Source organism: Suncus etruscus, chromosome 1 (assembly GCF_024139225.1).
Source record: "Suncus etruscus isolate mSunEtr1 chromosome 1, mSunEtr1.pri.cur, whole genome shotgun sequence".
Classification (NCBI taxonomy): domain Eukaryota; kingdom Metazoa; phylum Chordata; class Mammalia; order Eulipotyphla; family Soricidae; genus Suncus; species Suncus etruscus.
The window spans coordinates 175,563,463-175,584,225 of NC_064848.1; the positions used below are offsets into that span (position 1 = coordinate 175,563,463).

Genomic DNA, 20,763 nt, shown 5'->3' on the forward strand with positions numbered 1-20,763 from the left:
ATTGAGTTTGAGATCTCTAGGAGCTATATTATAGCAGGTAGGGCATTTGATTGCACACAGCTGACCCAGGTTTGATCTCCAGCATCCCAGATGGTCTCCCAAGTCCACCAGGAGTGATTCCTGAATGAAGAACCAGGAGTAGTCCCTGAGCACCATCAGGTTGTGGCATGAGGGTGGGGAGGGAGGGAGGGAGAGAGAGAGAGAGAGAGAGAGAGAGAGAGGAGATAGGAGAGAGAGAGAGAGAGAGAGAGAGAGAGAGGAGAGGAGAGAGAGAGAGAGAGAGAGAGAAGGAAGAGGGAGAGAGGGGAGAGGGGGGGAGAGGGGGAGAGGGGGAGAGGGAGAGAGGGAGAGAGGGAGAGAGGGAGAGAGGGAGAGAGGGAGGAGAGAGGGAGACGAGAGGGAGACGAGAGGGAGAAGAGAGGAGAAGAGAGGGGAGGGGAGGGGAGGGGTGTAAAAAGAAAATTGACCTGGAGCCAAGTGTTTCTGAATTCAAACCTCTTTGCCACTCTAGCTGTACAGATCTACTCAAACTACTCTACATCTCAAAATTTAATTTTTCTCTTCTGTAATTGGAAACTAGCAACGAGAGAGAGATGGGCCAGAGTGTGAGATTTGTATGTGGGAGCAGGCCCATGTGTGAACTTTGGCATCACATGATCTCCCAATATCTCCAAAAGTGACCTCCAAGGCACAGAGCTGGAATTATCCCCCAGCATGGCCATGTGTGGCCCCCCCCAAACAAAAGTACATGAAAGCTCCTCGCATAATGTCTGACACATATAAGTGGTTAATAAATGTTAGCCATCACTACTCTCCCAAATTTGTTCCCTTTCTTTCTATTTTGTATGTCAGTTCATGGGCCCTTAATCCACTGTGTCAGAAATTTTCAAGACATCTGCATTTATTTCTATCACTCACGAGCCTTCATCACTGTTCCAATCCATCTCTTCTTTCATTATGAAACCTTCACTCTCATAATAAATGAGAAACAGGGAACCTGAGAGATAGTATAGCAGGTAAGGTGCTTTTTCTGCACGTTTTACCCTATTCAATCCCTGGCACCCTGAGTGGTCCCCTGAACTTTACCAGGAGTGATCCCTGAGGACAAAGCAAGGAGTAAGCCCTGATCACAGCCAGGTGTGCCCTGCAAGAAAAAGAGACTCAGGTTGGATCTATCGTATAGTGGGTAGGGCATTTTACCTTGCTCACAGCGGACCCTTGTTAGATCCTTGACATCCCATATGGTTCCCCTGAGCAAAAGGCTAGGAGTAACTCCTGAGCACTGCCAGGTATGGTCCAAAAACAAAAGAGGAAGGGAGGGTGGGAGGAAGGATGGGAGGGAGGGAGGGAGGAAGGAAGGAAGGAAGGATGGAAAGAAGGGAGGGAGGGATGGAGGGAAGAAGGGAGAGAGGAAGGGAAGCAGGGGGAGAGGGAGAGGGGGGAGAGAAAGAGACTCTCACACCCCTCATCTATTCCAGTTGGTTCTCTGACCCCATTCTTGATTCTTTCTCCTCAAATGCACTTCATCCCTGCTCAGAAAAAAATTTACATCTCAGCCTTACCTTTCCACATTTCCCTCACACTTTCCATGCTGTAGTAACAACATCAGTTACTTGGGGTTTTCCCTACACCCAGATTCCACACCTTTGTTCGTGTGGTTCTGGAGCCTGTGAGGTTTTGGCTTTCTCTCCTGCTGACTCTTGAATTTGAGTTTCCCTTGTGAATCTCCCCTGAGCCCATGGAATGCATACTCCTCTTTTGTGCTTTGATAACATCCAGGACTTGTTGACCCAATTCTATTAAAGCAACTAATCTTGTGCTTGTCTTAGTTTTTGCAAACAAGTATCATCTCTTATGTGTGGGCTCCAGGACCTAGCACAGTTACTATGACCTGGAAAATACTTCCTAAATACTAATTAAAATCATCATGTCCATTAATGACAAAGATATAGCTTGGAAGGATATGCCACAGTTGCTTCTTCTTAAAGAACTGTGGCCAGCTTTTTCTTTTGTCTCTGTCCCAGAACTAACAATGTTTACTATTTTCACTGGATCCTTCCTTATCCAGAGCAAGTTGCTATCTAAAGTAAATAATTTCCAGCCTTTGGAGTCCTACCATTTTTCTCTTCTTTTCCAGGATTCTTTTTCTAATCTGGGGCACCTAAATTTCCATATGACTTTCAGGAGTAGTTTATTAATTTATTTTTTAATCCATGGGTGAGAAAGATAATACAGTAGGTAAGATGCTTGCTTTGCACACTGCTGACCTGGGTTCAGGTTTAATCCCCAGTACTACATACATACCCTAAGCATTATCACGAGTGAATCCTAAATACAGAGCCAAAAGAGAGCCCTAAGCACAGCGGGTATGGTCCAACAGCTAACAAAAAAGCCAACTGAACTATTTGCAATAGCCAGAATCTAGAAACAACCCAGGGGCTCAATAACAGATGAGTGGCTAAAGAAACTGGTACATCTCCACAATAGAATATTATGTAGCCATTAGGAAAAATTAAGTCATGAAATTTGCTTCTACATGGATGGACCTGGAGATTATTATGCTGAGTGAAATGAGTCAGAGGTAGAGGGATAAACATAGAATAATCTTACTCATCTGTGAGATATAAGAAAAATAAAAAACTGTGGCGATGCTACCTAGAGACAATAAAGAAGAAAATTAGTAGGACCAGTTTATGGTAGGAAGCTTGCCACAAAGAGTAGAGTGCAGTTAGAATAGAGAAAGGTTGGGGCGGAGAGATAGCACAACCATAAGGCATTTGCCTTGCACACAACCGACATCAGGACAGACCGGGTTTGGTTCCTGGCATCCCATATGTTCCCCTGAGCCTGCCAGAAGCGGTTTCTGAGCACAGAGCCAGGAGTAACCCCTGACCACATGTGTGGCCCAAGAACTAAAATAATAATAATAATAATAATAATAATAGAATAATAGAAAAGGGTCTACTATTAGAGTGATAGTTGAAATGATCTGTTTGGATAAGAACTGGGTACAGAAATGGGACAAAATTACATATATGGTACCCCTTCATTAACAGTAACAAACCACAGTGTTAAAAAGAAAGAGACAGAGAGACAGACAGAAACAGAGACAGAGAATGAAGTAAATGCCTTCCTCAGAAGCAGGCAGGGGAAGGTGGGTGGGAGGGAAGAGGGTACTATGGAGTGTGAAAAGGAAATTGGGGGACGTTGCTGGAGAGAAATGTGCTCTGGTGAAGGTGGTTGTACATTGTATGACTAACTCAATCATGAACAACTTTGTCTGTGAAGAGGAAAAAAACTGTATTATGAACAATCTTTGTAACCAAGGTATTTAAATAAATAAATAAATAAATACATAAATAAATAAATAAATAAATAAATAAATAAATAAATAAATAAATAAATAAAAAATAGCTATGGTCCAGAGCCACAGCACAGCAGTAGGAAGTTGCCTTGCACACAGCCAACTCAGGACAGACCTGGATTTGATCCCCAGCATCCCATATGGTTCCCCAAGCCTGCCAGGAGCAATTTCTGAGCGCAGAGCCAGGAGTAACCTCTGACCACCGCTGGGTGTGGCCCAAAATCCAAAAAAAATTTTTTTAACTAACTAAATAAAAATAAAAACCAGCTGGATGGGACCATAGTAATAGTACAGTGGATAGGGCATTGCCTTTCATGCAGCTAACCCAAGTTCAATCTCATGCATCTCATATGGTCCCCCAGGAGTAATTTCTGAGCACAGAGCCAGGAGTAACTGTGGAGCAATGCCAGTGTAGCCCCAAAATCCAAAAAAAAAAAGCCAGCTAGGATTTTAATAGTGACTGTTGCATCATAGCTGAATTTGGGTGTATATCGCTACTTAGCAATATTAAGTTTTCTGATCTGAGAACATGTAATTTCATATCATTTGTTTAGTCTCTTTTAATTTATTTTAATATGTTGTGATTTGAGATTCAGAGTAATAGCACAGTGGATAAGGTGTTTGCCTTGCATTCAGCTGACCCAGGTTAGATCCCCTAGCTTGACAGAAGTAATTTCTGAGTGCAGCTGGGTATAGTCCAAATAAATAAATATGTTGTGATTTGAGACTAGAGAGATAGTATATCAGGTAGGCTACTTGCCTTATTCTCAGCCAACCTAGATCTGATCTCTATTACCCCTTAAAGTCCATAGTGCTCCAGGAGTGATTTCTGAACTCAGAACCAGGCATTGCTCTTTTAGGTGTGGCCCAAACACACACACACACAACACACACACACACACACACACGTGTATATGTACATATATATCTATAGAGAGTGCTATTCAGGACATATGTTTTGTATTTATTTTGGGAAATACATTTTTAATGCTATTGTAAATTAAATTGTCTTGAGTTCAAAGAGATCTTTACTTGTATGTGGAAATACAAAAATAACTTTGTTTCTTGGGGCCAGAGAGATAGCATGGAGATAGGTTGTTTGCCTTGCATGCAGAAGGACGGTGGTTCAAATGTGGACATCCCATATGGTCCCCTGAGCCTGCCAGGAGTGACTTCTGAGTGTAGAGCCAGGAATAACTTCTGAGTGTTGCCAGGTGTGACCCAAAAACAAAACAAAAATATAATAATTGCGTTTTTTCTTTCCAGTCTGGGTGATTTCTTTTGGGGGAGGGGATCACACCCAGCAGCACTCAGGGGTTATTCCTGACTCTGTGCTCAGAAATTGATCCTCAGGGAACCATATGGGATGCCAGGATTCAAACCACCATCCGTCCTGGGTCACTGTGTGCAAGGCAAATGCCCTACCACTGTGCTATCTCTCCAGCCTCCAGTCCGGTGATTTTTATTACATTTTCTTGTCTTATTGTCTTGGCTAGAACCTTCATTAAACTGTTGAATAGAATAGTGAGAGCACACTACCATTGAGCTACAACCTGAGATCTCCACTTGAAGTGCAAAATTTTCAATCCTTTACTACTTATTATAATGTTAGAGTTGGGGAAAAAGATAATAGCAGAAATGCTTTATCAAGCTGTAGAAATTCACATCTATTCTTTGGTGTTTTTTCTTTTGTTTTTGTTTTTTGGGTCATACCGGCAGCACTCAGGGGTTACTCCTGGCAGGCTCAGGGAAACATATGGGATGCCAGGATTTGGACCACTGTCCTTCTGCATTCAAGGCAAATGCCTTGCTTCATGCTATCTCTCCGGCCCCTGGTGGTTTTTTCTTTTTCTTTTCTTTTTCCTTCCTTCCTTTTCTTTTTCTTTCCTTTCTTTTCCTTTCTTTCTTTCTTTTACTTTCTTTTTCTTTCTTTCTTTCTTTTTCTTTCTTCTTTTTTCTTTCTTTCTTCTTTTCTTTCTTTCTTTCTTTCTTTTTCTTTCTTTCTTTCTTTCTTTCTTTCTTTCTTTCTTTCTTTCTTTCTTTCTTTCTTTCTTTCTTTCTCTCTCTCTCTCTCTCTCTCTCTTTCTCTCTCTCTCTCTTTCTCTCTCTCTCTTTTGGGGGGAGGGTCACACCCAGCAACTCCTGGCTCTCTACTCAGAAATTGCTCCTGGCAGACTCGAGGGATGCCCATATGGGATGCCAAGATTCGAACCACCACCTTCCATCCTGGGTTGGCCATGTGCAAGGCAAACACCTTTGCATTGTGCTATCTCTCTGGCCCCCTTCTTTTTTTAAGAAAAACAGTTGGTGGGGCCGGAGAGATAGCATAAAGGTAAGGCATTTGCCTTTCATGCAGAAGGTCATCAGTTCGAATCCCGGCGTCCCATATGGTCCCCTGTGCCTGCCAGGAGCAATTTCTGAGCATGGAGCCAGGAGTAACCCCTGAGCACTGCCGGGTGTGACCCAAAAACCACAAAAAAAAAAAAAAAAAAAAAAAAAGACTGCCAGAAGCAATTTTTGAGCATAGAGCCAGGAGTAACCCCTAAGTGTTGCTGGGTGTGACCCAAAAACCAAAACCAAAACCAAAAACAAAAACAGTTGGGTTTAGGGAGAAGGGGTATTCTTAGGCCACACCCAGTAGTCTCATGGATAACTCATTGCTCTGTGCTTAGGAATGACTCATAGCACTACTTGAGAGACCATATATATCAGCTTTCAAACTGAGGTTGGATGCATGCAAGGCTAGTAGTGCCTTAGCCCCTATTTCTCTTTTTTTTTTTTTTGGTTTTTGGGCCACACCCGGCTGGTGCTCAGGGGTTACTCCTGGCTGTCTGCTCAGAAATAGCTCCTGGCAGGCACGGGGGACCATATGGGACACTGGGATTCGAACCAACCACCTTTGGTCCTGGATCAGCTGCTTGCAAGGCAAACGCCGCTGTGCTATCTCTCCGGGCCCAATATTTCTCAAACCCCAAGAAAAAACTTGTTTTATTGATGAGAGGAAAGGTGAAAAAAAAAAGATTCAAGGAAAGAAAAATAAAGAAATTATATACCCAAGTTGGGATGTAGGTAACTCCCAAAGAGTGCAGACATAGAGAAAAGGGAAAAGGTTGGCATACCCAGTGTAGGGGGGTGTGGGCAACTCCCAGGATGGGAGGTTTTTAACATAAAAGGGTATTGTATTTTTTTTTCAGTTTTGGGGAGCCACATTCCAACTTGTTGGAATTCCTTCTTTGCATATAAGAGGACTGGGTGTGTTTGATCTCAAGCTCTGTATAGTTTCCCTCCCCATCCCCCCACTACCGCATCACCAGAAATGACCCCAAGATACAGCCAAAAACAGCCCCTGAGCACTACTGGATGTGGCTCCCTGCCAAACTGGAAAAACAATACAATAATACCCTTTCATGTTAAAAAACAAGCATAAAAATCTTAAATTTTTAAAAATATTTATAAATATTAAATTAAGTCTTGTAATCCTGGGATAAATTCCACTAAGTGAGAATACATATTCTTTGTTTAATTTTTAATTTTTAATTGAATCAACATGAGATACACAGTTACAAACTTGTTAATGACTTAGTTTCAGTCACATAAAGTTCCAACAATACTCAGACCTTCACCAGTGTATATTCAAGATATAGAAAGAACTTAAGGCACAGAGACTGGCACACATCACAAAGAACAAGAACAAACAGTGCTATCAGGGATGTGGAGGGAAAGGAACTTTTATTCACTTCTGGTGGGAATGCCGTCTAGTTCAGCCTTTATAGAAAACAATATGGAGAGTCCTAAAAAACTGGAAATTGAGCTCCCATATGATCCAGCTATACCACTCCTAGGGATATACCCTAGGAACACAAAAAATGCAATACAAAAAATCCCTTCCCCTCAGGCTGGAGAGATAGCATGGAGGTAGGGCATTAGCCTTGCATGCAGAAGGACGGTGGTTCAAATCCCAGCATTCCATATGGTCCCCCGTGCCTGCCAGGGGCAATTTCTGAGCACAGAGCCAGGAGTAACCTCTGAGCGCTGCTGGGTGTGACCCCAAAACAAAACAGAAATCCCTTCCTCATACCTATATTCATTGCAGCACTATTTACAATAGCCAAACTCTGAAAATAACCAAGATGCCCTTCAACAGATGAATGGCTAAAGAAACTGTGGTACATATACAACAATGGAATATTATGTAGCCATCAGGAGAGTTGTAGTCATGAAATTTTCCTATATGTGGATGTACATGGAATCTATTAGGCTGAGTGAAATAAGTCAGAGGGAGACAGATAGACACAGAATAGTCTTACTCATCTATGGGTTTTAAGAAAAATTAAAGACATTATGGTAATAATGCCCAGAGACAGTAGAGATGAGGGTCAGAAGGTCTGAAGGACAATATGAAGCGCACCACAAAAAGTGGTGAGTGCAGTTAGGGAAATAACTACACTAACAACTAGCATGACAATGTTAATGAGTGACAGAAGTAGAATGTCTGTCTCGAATAGAGGCAGGGGATGGGGGAGGAGGGAGATCGGGAGCATTGGTGGTGGGAATGTTACACTGGTGAAGGGTGTGTTCTGTTTATGACTGAAACCTAACTACAATCATGCTTGAAATCATGGTGCTTAAATAAAGATTTTATATTTAAAAAGTAATAAAAATAATAAAGGGGGTATAGAAAAGATAATAATAATAATAATAAATGATTCTAATTAGAAATTTATATGCCCTGCATTTTGATTTGTTTGGTTAGCCATTCTTTGCAATAAAGTTTTAAAAAAAAATCTTAAGGAGAAGTGGTAGATCCTGAACAAGTATCAACTTATCATGGCTTTTTGGGTTTTTTTTTTTGGTACAAAGTTGTTCATAATTGATTTGGGGGGGTGGTTTTTTTGGGGGGGTTGTTTTTTGGTTTTATTTTTCCTTTCGTTTTTGGGCCACACTCAGTGACGCTCAGGGGTTACTCTTGGCTATGCGCTCATAAATCACTCCTGGCTTGGGGGACCATATGAGACACTGGGGACTGAACCCAGGTCCATCCTAGATTAGTGCATGCAAGGCAAACGCCCTACCACTTGTGCCACCATTCCGGGCCCATAATTGAGTTTGTTATACAATATCCAACACACAACTCTTCCCTGGTGCATATTTCCTGCCACCAATGTCCCCAGTTTCCCTCCTCCCATCCCCCTGCCCTGACCTCCTCAATGCCTGCCTCTAGGCCAAACATTTTCCTTCTGTCTCCCCGCCACTATAGCAGGAATCCTCTCTTTCTCTCTCTCCCCTCTCTCATATGCACACTCTTTTTCCCCTTTTTTTCTTTCTTCTAGACTAGACACTGTTTGCAATGTTGTTATTGAAGGGGGTCACTTTACCTTATTTCAGCACCCAGTTCTTGTTCAGAATGATTATTTCCAAGTATTGTTGTCATAATGGTCTCTTTCTGCCCTAACTATACTCCCCCACTCTTTGTGATAAGTTTCCTACCATGGACCAGCCCTCCTGGACTTCATCTCTATTGATTCTGGATATTATTACTATGCTATTTTTTGTTTTATATCCCACATATGAGTGGACTCATACTATGTCCATTCCTTTTCCTCTGACTCATTTCACTCAACATAATACTTTCTATATAAGCAAATTTTAAAACTTTATTTTTCCTAACAGCTGTGTAATATTTCATCTACATGTTAAAAGTACCAATTTCTTTTTTGTTTGGTTGTTTTTGGGTCATACCCAGCAATGCTCAGGGGCTACTCCTGGCTCCAGAAATTGCTCCTGGCAGGCTCTGGGGACCATCTGGGATGGCAGGACTCAAATCACCGTCCATCCTGAATGGGCTTTGTGCAAGGCAAATGCCCTACCACCGTGTTATCTCTCTGGTCCATGTACCAATTTCTTTATTCACTCACCTGTTGTCGAACATGTAGGTTGTTTTCAGATTCACTCTATTTTAAATAGCACTTATAGAAATGCAGGTGCTTTTTCTGCATTGTAATTTTGGATCCTTAAGGTATATTCCCAGTAGTACTTTTGCTGGATCATATAGGAGCGCAATTTCTGTTGCATATGAAGACTTCCAAGAAATAAATTTAGCTAGAGAACTGATATAATCCATGGAGAGTGGCAGAAAGAGATGATTTAAGAACTCTTAATTTGATGAGGGTCCTGTATTCACTTAGGCTTGGTTACCATTAGATAGGAATTTTTGTCTATTAACAACATCTGCCTTTTCTCCCATGTTGATTGACACTCAATAAATATCATATGTAGGGCCGGAGAGATAGCATGGAGGTAAGGCATTTTCCTTGTATGCAGAAGGATGGTGGTTTGATTTTCGGCATCCCATATGGCTCCCTGAGCCTGTCAGGAGCAATTTATGAGTATAGAGCCAGAAGTAACCCGAGTGCTGCCAGGTGTGACCCAAAACCCAAAAATAAATGAATAAATAAATAAATAAATAAATAAATAAATAAAAAATATCATATGTAAAGGACAGTCTGAGCATTCACTCCACGAGGCTGGGAGTTCCCTTACCCCATGCTTTTCTCTATTATATCTGTCTAGTTTTCTTTTCTTTTGGGGTGTTACTCCTGGCTCTATGTTCAGAAATCACTCCTGACAGGCTCAGGGGACCATATGGGATGCCGGGATTCAAACCAATGACCTTCTGTATGAAAGGCAAATGCCTTACCTCCATGCTATCTCTCCAGCCCTGTCTAGTTTTCTTTTCTTTCTTTCTTTTTTTTTTTTTTTTGATGAATTTTTTTATTTAAACATCTTGATTACAAATATTATTGTGATTAGGCTTTAGTCATGTAAAGAACACCCCCCTTTAACGAGTGCAACATTCCCACCACCAATGTCCCAAATCTCCCTCCATCCCACCCCACCCCCACGTATACTTCAGACAGGCTTTCCAGTTCCCTCATTCATTCACATGATTATGGTAGTTCTCTGTGTAGTTATTTCTCTCTCTCTCTTTTTTTTTTTTGTTTTGTTTTTTTGTTTTTGGGCCACATCTGACAGTGCTCAGGGGTTACTCCTGGCTGTCTGCTTAGAAATAGCTCCTGGCAGGCACAGGGGACCATATGGGACACCGGGATTTGAACCAACCACCTTTGGTCCTGGATCGACTGCTTGCAAGGCAAACGCCGCTGTGCTATCTCTCCGGGCCCTGTGTAGTTATTTCTATAACTGCACTCACCACTCTTTGTGGTGAGCTTCATGAAGTGAGCTGGAAGTTCCAGCCCTCCTCTCATTGTCTCTGAAGATTGTTGCAAAAATGACTTATTTTTCTTAAAACCCATAGATGAGTGAGGCTATTCTGCGTCTCTCTTTCTCTCTCTCCCTCTGACTTATTTTACTCAGCATGATAGATTCCACGTACATCCATGTATAGGAAAATTTCATGACTTCATCTCTCCTGACGGCTGCATAATATTTCATTGTGTATATGTACCACAGTTTCTTTAGCCATTCATCTGTTGAAGGGCATCTTGGTTGTTTCCAGAGCCTGGCTATTGTGAATAGTGCTGCAATAAATATAGGTGTGAGGAAGGGGGTTTTGTGTTGTATTCTTGTTTCTTGTGTTCTTAGGGCATATCCCTAGGAGTGGAATATCTGGGTTGAATGGGAGCTCAATTTCCAGATTTTGGAGGAATCTCCATATCACTTTCCATAGAGGTTGGACTAGATGGCATTCCCTCCAGCAGTGGATAAGAGTTCCTTTCTCTCCACATCCCCACCAGCACTGATTGTTCTCATTCTTTGTGATGTATGCCAATCTCTGTGGTGTGAGATGGTATCTCATCATTGTTTTGATTTGCATCTCCCTGATGATTAGTGATGAGGAACATTTTTTCATGTGCCTTTTGGCCATTTGTATTTCTTTTTTTATCAAAGTGTCTGTTCATTTCTTCTCCCCATTTTTTGATGGGATTAGATTTTTTTTTCTTGTAAAGTTCTGTCAGTGCCCTGTATATTTTGAATATTAGCCCCTTATCTGATGGGTGTTGGGTGAATAGTTTCTCTCACTCGGTGGGTGGCTCTTGTATCCTGAGCACTATTTCTTTTGAGGTACAGAAGTTTCTCAGCTTAATGTATTCCTATCTGTTGATCTCTGCTTCCACTTGTTTGGAAAGTGCAGTTTCCTCCTTAAAGATGCCTTTAGTCTCAATGTCATGGAGTGTTTTACCAACGTGTTATTCTATATACCTTATGGTATCAGGTCTGATATCAAGGTCTTTAATTTATTTGGATTTTACAATCGTACATGATGTTAACTGGGGGGGTCTATGTTCGCTTTTTTGCAAGTGGCTAACCAGTTCTGCCAGCACCACTTGTTGAAGAGGTTTTCCCTGTTCTACTTAGGATTTCTTGCTCCTTTGTCAAAAATTAGGTGATTGTATGCGGAACATTGTCTAAGAACTCAAGCTTATTCCACTGATCTGAGGGTCTGTCTTTATTCCAATACCATGCTGTTTTGATAACTATTGCTTTGTAGTATAGTTTAAAGTTGGGGAAAGTAATGCCTCCCATTTTCCTTTTCCCTACGAGTGCTTTAGCTATTCGAGGGTGTTTATTGTTCCAGATGAACTTCATAAGTGTTTGATTGTATGTCTGGAGAACATTGTCTGAGAACTCAAGCCTATTCCACTGATCTGAGGGTCTGTCTTTATTCCAATACCATGCTGTTTTGATAACTATTGCTTTGTAGTACAGTTTAAAGTTGGGGAAAGTAATGCCTCCCATTTTCCTTTTCCCTACGAGTGCTTTAGCTATTCGAGGGTGTTTATTGTTCCAGATGAACTTCATAAGTGTTTGATCCACTTCTTTGAAGAATGTCATGGGTATTTTTAAGGGGATCGCATTAAATCTGTATAATGCTTTGGGGAGTATTGCCATTTTAATCATACACTACGACCAAGTAGGTTTCATCCCAGAAATGCAAGGATGGTTTAACATCCGTAAATCTATCAACATCATACACAACATCAACAACAACAAAAAAATAAAAATCACATGATCATATCAATAGACACAGAGAAAGCATTTGATAAGGTCCAACACCCATTCTTGATAAAAACTCTCAGCAAAATGGGAATGAAAGGAACCTTTCTCAACCTAGTTGAAGCCATCTACCACAAGCCAATGGCAAATATTATCCTCAATGGAGAAAAACTAAAAGCCTTTCCTCTAAATTCTGGTACAAGGCTGTCCGCTCTCACCACTCCTTTTCAACATAGAACTGGAAGTGCTTGCTATAGCGATCAGGCAAGAAAAAGATATCAAGGGAATCCAGATAGGAAAGGCAGAAGTCAAGCTCTCATTGTTTGCAGATGACATGATACTCTACTTAGAAAACCCTAAAGACTCTACCAAAAAGCTTCTAGAAACAATAGACTCATATAGCAAGGTGGCAGGCTACAAAATTAACACACAGAAATCAATGGCCTTTTTATACACCAATAATGATAGGAAAGAGATGGACGTCAAGAAGGCAATCCCATAAACATTAGTGCCACACAAACTCAAATACCTTGGAGTCAACTTGGCCAAAGACATGAAGGACCTATACAAAGAAAACTATAAAACCCTGCTCCAAGAAATAAGAGAGGACACACGGAAATGGAAACACATACCCTACTCTGGGATTGACAGGATTAACATCATTAAAATGGCAATACTGTCTAGTTTTCTTAGTTTTTGTGGCACTGCTTCAGACCTATTTACCCAGGGCTGGAATCCAGAAAAATTTTAATTTTTTTTGAGGAATGTCCATATTGTTTTTCAAAAAGGCTGTATTAGTCAACATTCCCACCAGCAATGAATGAAAGTCCCTCTCTCTTTGCATACATTAGCCCTGGTTTTTCTTCTTGGTGTGTGCCAGTTTTCAGGCATGAGATGACATCTCATTGTTTTAGTTTGCAGATCTCTGATAATAAATGATGTGGAGCACTTTTCATGTGCTTTTTGGCCATCTGTATTTCTCTGTGGAAGTTTCTGTTTATATCTTCTCCCCATTTTTTGACACGGTTAGATAATTTTTTTCTTGTTAGTTCTACCAGTGCCTTATAATATCATAGATATTAACATAATTCTTTATGTACCTGATTTGTTTTGCTAGTGTTTTGGGCCACACCCCGTGGCGCTCAGGGGTTACTCCTGGCTATGCACTCAGAAACCGCTACTGGCTGGGGCGGGTGGGTGGGGGGATACCATATGGGACTCTGGGATTGAACCAAGGCCCATCCTGGATCAGCCATGTGCAAGGCAAACGCCCTATTGCTGTGCTATTACTTCGGCCCTTTATTCAGGTTTGGTTTTTTTTTTTTTTTTCGTTTTTTTGGGTCTCACCCGGCAATGCTCAGGGGTTACTCCTGGCTCCATGCTCAGAAGTTGCTCCTGGCAAGCTCAGGGGACCATATGGGACGCCGGGATTAGATGACCTTCTGCATGAAAGGCAAACGCCTTACCTCCATGCTATCTCTCCGGCCCCATTATTCAGGATTTTTACATCAATATTTACGTGATACTGCTGGAGCAATAGCACAGTGATAAGGTATTTGCCTTGCATGTGGCCAACACAGTACAGACCCCTGTTCAAATCCTGGCATCCCATATGGTCTCCCAAGCCTGCCAGGAGCGACTTCTGAGCACAAAGCCAGTAGTAACTCCTGAGCACCACCAGGTGTGGCCAAAAACAAAAACAAAAAAAAATTAATAATATTAAAGTATACTTTCTTTTTGTTGTTCTTTCATTTTGTTTTTAGTTTTTGGGTCATGTCCAGTGGTATTCTTATAACTTATACCTGGCTCTGCATTCCAGGGTCACTCGTAGAGGTGGTTAGGGACTATATGAGATGCTGGTAATCAAACCTAGGTCAGCTGCATGAAAAGCAAGCTCTACCTATTGTACTATTGTTCAGATCCTGAGGTATACTCTCTTGTGATGTATTTGTCTGATTTTGGTATCTTTGGTATCTACACTCATAAATACACTCATAAAATACAATGAAAAATGCTCCCTCCTGTGTTTTTGCTTTTTATTTATTTGGTTGGTTTGTTTTTTGGACCACAGCTGGCTCTCCACTCAGGAATCACTCTTGGTGGAATCAGAGGAGCATAAAGGATGCTGGGGTTCGAGCCCTGGTCAGCAAGGCAAATGCCCTACCCAAGGTACTATTGCTCTGGTTCCCCTCCTATGTCTTTTGAGAGTAAAGTTTATTCTATATTCTTTAAATAATAGACATAATTCACCAATCAAGTCATGTAGGTATGAAATTTTCTTTATGAAATGTTGGAAAACATTCTAATATAATCTCTACCTGTTTTAGATTTATTAAAACAATTCCTGAAGATGATTTTATTATTATCTTTTTGAGGATGTATTAAAGATAAAGATGTATTATAGATAAAGGTTATTTAATTTAATGTCATGTAATTGTCCACAATATTCCTTTACAGCCCTTATTTCTTTAGGGTATGTAGTAATGTCCTTTCACTCTTGATTTAAAAATTAAGTCTTCCCCTGTATTCTTAGTGAGTATTACTAATGATTTATCAATTTACTCAGATCTTCAAAGAACTCACTTCTAATTTCATTAATTTTTCTAATTTTTTCTACTAATAATGTGATTTTTTAGCACTTTAATGATACAAGCTTGTAGCATCAATGAAAATTCAGGCATTCAGAACTATTTTCTTAAACTCAAATGCAATTTCTTGCCTGTTCCCCCTTTAAATTGGTGTTCTCTATTTTACTGTCTCCCTTAGCTCCTTTACCCCTGAAGTGAGATAACAAAAGAGACAGAAACTAAACTATTATTTGGGGGATCTGATGGACAATAGTTCTATTAACTTCATAAACCATGTTTAAACATGTATAAAGGAATAGGAATGAATAGCTATACATAGTCTCATACTTTTCATATTCAAGCTTACTGTATCTTGTGAATAGAAGATATGTATATAGGGCCCGGAGAGATAGCACAGTGGTGTTTGCCCTGCAAGCAGCCGATCCAGGACTTAAGGTAGTTGGTTCGAATCCCAGTGTCCCATATGGTCCCCCGTGCCTGCCAGGAGCTATTTCTGAGTAGACAGCCAGGAGTAACCCCTGAGCACCGCCGGGTGTGGCCCAAAAACTAAAAAAACAAACAAACAAAAAATAAACCAGAAGATATGTATATACATATATGTATATGTATATATGTACACAACCAAGTTCAATAGAGGTCATGTGTTATGATGGAGACTGAGCAAACTACTCTGGCAGCATGGGATGAGGAGAGGACAGTTAATCTGTCCAGAAAAGATAGAGAACACATGAGTTAGCACTTAAGTATTAAATTTTAGGTAGGATTCTTTGAGGGACAGGTAGGGGAGAATGAAGAGAAGGGGGTCCATCAGTCAGAGAAACATGCAAGCCTAGGCAGAGAATTTGGCCTGGCAGAAACAATATGAACTGGCAAGGGCACAGAAAAGCCAAGGCCAGATTTTGGCAGGATCTAAAGGACCTGCTAAGAGCTAGAACTTTATCCTGAAGAAATTAGGAGTTCTCTGAAGAGTATTGAGCAGAATGAGATGACTCCACTTGGCTTTGTTGGAATTTATGGCACAACAGACAACTAAGTGGTTCCTTCACTCTCAGAAAAGTCACAGAGAAGGCCCTTCTCACAATTGTTGAAGGATTTCCCACCCACCCCCTACTTTCCCTAGCACAGCACTTACTTGATTTCCCTCTTACCCCAATGGCTGTCCTTTCCAGTCTCTTCAACAGGCTTCTCTTCCTTTGTCCTTCCTTAAAAGTTGGTGTTTCTCAGATTATTTTCTCTTCGTACTAGAACATTCTCTCTTGGTGATCTCATATGTTACCATGGACTCAATAAACAACTCTAGATCAGAACTCCCAAACCTATGTACAGTTTCTTAGGACTCTTTTCTATTTTTGTTTTGTTTTGTTTTGTTTTGGGGTCACACCTGGTGACACTCAGGGGTTACTCCTGGCTATATGCTCAGAAATCACTCCTTGCTTCGGGGACCATATGGGATGCAGGAGGGGGGAGAGGGGAGGGAACGGGGATCAAACCGAGGTCCATCCTAGGCAAGTGCGGGGAAGGCAGATGCCTTAATGCTTGTGCCACTGCTCCGGCCCAGAACTCTCTTTTTATTGGAGTCCATCAGCTCTAACAGGCCTTTGGACATCTCCATTTAGGTACTATACTCGTTAGAAATAAATTCAGGGACTGGAGAGATAGCATTGGAGGTAGGGTGTTTGCCTTGCATGCAGAAGGTCAGTGGTTCGAATCCCGGCATCCCATATGGTCCCCCAAGCCTGCCAAGAGCGATTTCTGAGCATAGAGCCAGGAGTAACCCTTGAGCGCTGCTGGGTGTAACTAAAAAACAAACAAACAAACAAAAACAAAAAAACAGGGGCCAGAGATATAGCACAGTGGTAGGGCTAGAAGAAGAAGGACGGTGGCTCGAATCCCGGCATCCCATATAGTCCCCCGAGCCTGCCAGGAGTGATTTCTTCTTCTTTTTTTTGGGGGGGGGGGTTTGGTTTTTGGGTCACACCTGGCAGCGCTCAGCAGTTACTCCTGGCTCCATGCTCAGAAGTCGCTCCTGGCAGGCTCAGAGGAGCATATAGAATGCCGGGATTCAAACCAATGACCTTCTGCACGAAAGACAAACCCCTTACCTCCATGCTATCTCTCTGGCTCCAGGAGTGATTTCTGAGTGTGGAGCCAGAAGTAACCCCTGAGCACTGCTGGGTGTGACCCAAAAACAAAAACAAAAAAAGAAAAAGAAATAAGTTCAGCTGTGGGTAGAGGGAAAAGATCCAGCAAAGTGGACCAAAATAAATAGAAGATTCTTTTTCAGATAAAAGAAGCCCAGAAATACTAAATCCAAACCTGTTATGGCAGCCTGGGAGTCATATCTAGAAAGCCATCCCCAAGTCAACATCATCCTCCAGATCACCACAACCACTTCACCATTCTTGATCTTCTCAAATGTTTTCCCTACAGAGATACTATCTACCATGGGAGGCACTAAACAAGTTGTAAGTGAACACTCAAAAGGGTGCTGCAAACTAAGGCGTGTTATAAGTATTAGATGCAAATTGAATTTGGGGGCTTGATATGAAAGCTAATATAAAATATCATATTAATATCTTTTTTTGTCCCCCAATTCACAATACAGACCAGGCAAAGGGCCTGGGTTGAGGTGTATATGGGGTGCATTTACTGTACCTCCTCTTTTTATTCATATTAATATCTTATTAGGAACAATAGTACAGCAGGTTTGCCTTGCACGCAGCTGACCCGGGTTCAATCTCTGGCATATGGTCTTTCATATGGTCCCAGAGCCTGCCAGGAGTGATTTCTGAGCGTAGAGCCAGGAGTAACCACTGGGCGCTGCTGGGCGTGGCCCAAACCAAGCAAAACAAAAAGGTAAAGCCTGGCAGTTAGGAGGGAGGCCCAAGTTAATACCAGAGTAGAGCCTGTCTCCCTCTCCCTACCCCCCACCGGGCCAGGCCTGATATACAGCAGCAGGAAGAAGTGATTTATTCCTCCTTTCTCTCTCTTCTCCCAAACTCCAGAGCTACAGGCCTCCTCCTCAAGACTAAACTCTCTAGCCAATGTTCTTTAGTTCAAATCCCTGCCTGCCTGGGGAAGACTTCAGGAGATGTATGGCAATAAAACGTTCTCTCTCTCTATCTCTCCTTTTTCTTTTCTTTTCTTTCTTTCCTTCTTTCTTTTTTTTTTTTTGTTTTGTTTTTGGGTCACACCCCGCGGTGCTCAGGGGTTACTCCTGGCTGTCTGCTCAGAAATAGCTCCTGGCAGGCACGGGGGACCATATGGGACACCGGGATTCGAACCAACCACCTTAGGTCCTGGATCGGTTGCTTGTAAGGCAAACACCGCTGTGCTATCTCTCCAGGCCCTTCTTTTTTTTTTTTTTTTTTTGGTTTTGAGTCACACTTGGAAGCACTCAGGGGTTACTCCTGGCTCTATGCTCAGAAATCGCTACTGGCAGGCTCAGGGGACCATATGAGATGCTGAGCCTGCCAGGATTCGAACCACCGATCTTCTGCATGCAAGGCAAATGCCTTACCTCCATGCTATCTCTCCAGCCCCTCTCTCTCACTTCTTAGGCTAAGTTGTGGGTCACTACAACCACTTCACATGAAAGTAAAAAGGATTTCTAAAATAGAAATCTGAACATGGCATGCATCTTAAAAACTTTTAGCATTTTTATCATTGTCCTTAAAACAAAGTTCACTGGCCTCTGTATAGTGGCCAAATCTTTTAAAAGTTAACACCAGCCTCATTTCTCTTGGGGCTGGAGCAGTGGCGCAGCAGTAGGGTGTTTGCCTTGCATGGTGCTGACCCAGGGGATTGACTGCTATTCAATCCCCCAGTGTCCCATATGGTCCCTCAAGCCAGGAGCAATTTCTGAGCGCATATCCAGGAGTAACACCTGTGTGTCACTGGGTGTGGCAAAAACAGACAAAAAAAAGTTAACACCAGCCTCATTTCTCATTACTGCTCCCTGGACCTGACCACTGCACATGATGCTGAAGCCTGTGTACATTTTACCATTCCATGAAAGTATCGTGCACTCTTTACCCTCAGACTCCACATGCACTAGTCCCCAGGCCCAGACACTCTCCTCTCTTGACTACTGTCATTTCTCCAATCTAAGCTGGGCTAAGTTTCCTCCCTGGGAAGCCTTCCCAGCTCCTTCTCTGAGCTTCTTTGACCTCCCTGTCCTGTCTTCATTTCACCCCACCCCCAAATAGCAGTGTGCCAACAACGGTGTCCTTTTCCTGATCAGAAACTTGCCTGTTGTGTTCACTGAGGTATCTCCAGCACCTGGAACAAAGACAGGCACGTGATCAGTATTCAACAAATATTGGCTCAATAGACCTGGGATGACTCAACCAAAGCCAGATAAGCTAGGTTGCAGATAGAAGATAGGAACAGACTAAAGGCTTCTAAGTCTCAAAGAAACAGCCACCTAGTTATCATTTGGTCCCCAGCTTAAAAGGTGGAAAGTCAAGGAATCTTTCAGCACACTGTTCTTTCCTCAGTGCTCTGAAGGCCCCTGGCTGGCTCCTGGAAAGGTCACTGTCCTTCTCAGGAAGGTCATACCAAACCCACTATCCTAGAAAAGCTCCCTACTAGGAGCTCACTAATTGCCACAAGAACTCTATGGAGGATGCTCACTTGAGATGATCTTCTCCTGTGGTGAATAGGGGGAACAGAGGTAGGGGGAGAAAGAGAAGAGTTAAACAACCCCAGGGTGCTAGTGACTACTACAAACTACTGCTTAGCCAGGACCAGTAGTGAAGATGTATTCCATCTAAAGTAGTTGGAGCCTTTCTTGGTGATTTTCTTTCAGGAGACAAGAGGAGAAGGAAATAGGGAGAAGGGATAGGGACTGGAACTGAAGACAGGAAAGGTTGGAAGATCAGAAGTTTGAGGGCTTAAGTGACTTTTTGTTTTCAATAAGTGACTTTTGAGCAAAGGTATGAATACACAGCAGTTAGGATTGAATCATAGCAAGATCAACTGCCTGCTGCAATGAAGTATAGACTGGGAACACAACTTCTGAAGGGTCCTGGTGTCACAGTTCCTTTTTTTGAGTACCAGAGGAAAGGAAGGAAGAGTTTTACAGATGAATAAGAGGTGTGGAGTGCATCCCCTGCCTGTCTGAAATTACAGAGCCTCCTGAGCGGGGTACTGCTGGCAGCTTGCTGGGGAACGTGTTTTTCAGTTCTCCTAGCTGGGAACTGCAGGTACTTCTGATGGCTTTGTGGATCTAAATTGGCTATAAAGGAAAAGAAGACAAAGCTAGTAAAAACCTTAAACCAGTGATTTCACTAGGTGCAGGCCCTGCCCTGACAGCCTTTCATAACCCACTTGGCCAGGACAGAGGGGAACCTAGCCACCTTTCCCATGCTCAGCTCTTATGGGATCAGGCTCTGTACCTAAAGCAGCACCTGGCTGGGTGGTATCTGACTGGATTAAATCTCTAATATGGTTAAGGATCTGTCACCCTTCCAGATGAGGACTGACAGGTGGCCCTGGGGTTTATAGCACTGGGAATACAAAGAACTAGGAGAGTGAGCAGCATCTACAAAGTATAGGTTCATGTTCCCCTGGTGTGCCAGAAGCAGTGAGGGCCCCACCAAAGGGGACTGTGGCTTTTGCCAAGGTTTTGTTCAAAACTCAGCTACTCCTGGGCCAAGTTTAGAATGGTCAAAGCAAGTCTTAGCTAGGGATTCTGCCTTTGTATGAACCCACTTTGGTTGAGCTTTGAGTTGGTTTTTGTTGTTTACAGAACCCAGGTTAAGAAAATCCTTAAGAAAATCACAATCCTTTGTT

General features: G+C 42.2%; 1 non-coding gene across 1 annotated transcript; it reads right to left on the reverse strand.

Annotated features, from left to right (window-relative positions):
• Positions 1 to 17,547: 17,547 nt before the first annotated feature.
• On the reverse strand, positions 17,548 to 17,675 carry LOC126032577 (small nucleolar RNA SNORA51). The gene has a single exon (XR_007503882.1). It is a non-coding gene; the product is annotated as a small nucleolar RNA SNORA51 (small nucleolar RNA).
• Between the last annotated feature and the right edge of the window lie 3,088 nt (positions 17,676 to 20,763).